The 934-nt window shown below is 36.3% G+C and overlaps 1 non-coding gene across 1 annotated transcript; it reads left to right on the top strand.

Moving 5' to 3' along the window:
- Nucleotides 1-567: 567 nt before the first annotated feature.
- Nucleotides 568-731, top strand: LOC131837685 (U1 spliceosomal RNA). The gene has a single exon (XR_009356280.1). It is a non-coding gene; the product is annotated as a U1 spliceosomal RNA (small nuclear RNA).
- Nucleotides 732-934: the final 203 nt, after the last annotated feature.

The following is a 934-nucleotide window of genomic DNA, read 5'->3' as shown; positions in this document are numbered from 1 at the left end:
TCTCATTTTACAAGAAAGACCAAGAGAGAGAAATGGAAATAAAAACAACATTGAGAACATTTCCACATCAGACAGGCAAAAGTTCAACAATTTAACAATCAGGGGCACCTGGGTGGCTCAGTGGGTTTAGCCTCTGCCTTTGGCTCAGGTCATCATCTCAGGGTCCTGAGACCCAGCTCCGCATCAGGCTCTCTGCTCATCGAGGAGACTGCTTCCCCCTCTTTCTCTGCCTGCCTCTCTGCCTTCTTGTGATATCTGTCAAATAAATAAATAAAATTATTTTTAAAAAATTCTTAAAAAAAGAATTTAACAATCAATTTTGTTAGTGAAGTTATGAAGAAATAAAGATTCTCTTGTATTACTATGGAGTGCATTAATTTGTACGGCTCCCATTTAGTGTAATGTATCAATATCTTTCATATTTACAAATGCATATACTAGACCCAGCAAACTTCACTTACAAGAATTTGTCATACAGATTTATTCACCTAGATAAGCAATCTTTTTACAGCGGTAGCCATCATAATCTTGTTTGTAAGAGCAAAAGATTTTAAAAAATATCTTTTAATACTTACCTGGCAGGGGAGATACCATGATCACGAAGGTGGTTTTCCCAGGGCGAGGCTTATCCATTGCACTCCGGATGTGCTGACCCCTGCGATTTCCCCAAATGTGGGAAACTCGACTGCATAATTTGTGGTAGTGGGGGACTGCATTCGTGCTTTCCCCTGAAAAAAAAAAAAAAAAAACTTTTAATAATGATTCAATTAAATAACTTCTAACATATCTATGTAATGGAATATTAGACAGCTATAAAGAATGAGAAGTTCTCTCTACACTAATATGAAATGTACAGTTATCTTGACTGATAAGTGAGAAAGGAAAGTACAAAATAAGCATTTTGCCATTTTAGGAGAATATGGTCAAAATTTCA

This window comes from Mustela lutreola, chromosome 7 (genome assembly GCF_030435805.1).
Source record: "Mustela lutreola isolate mMusLut2 chromosome 7, mMusLut2.pri, whole genome shotgun sequence".
Classification (NCBI taxonomy): Eukaryota; Metazoa; Chordata; class Mammalia; order Carnivora; family Mustelidae; genus Mustela; species Mustela lutreola.
Note: the sequence above shows the minus strand (reverse complement) of the source record. Positions and strands in the feature narration are given on the sequence as shown.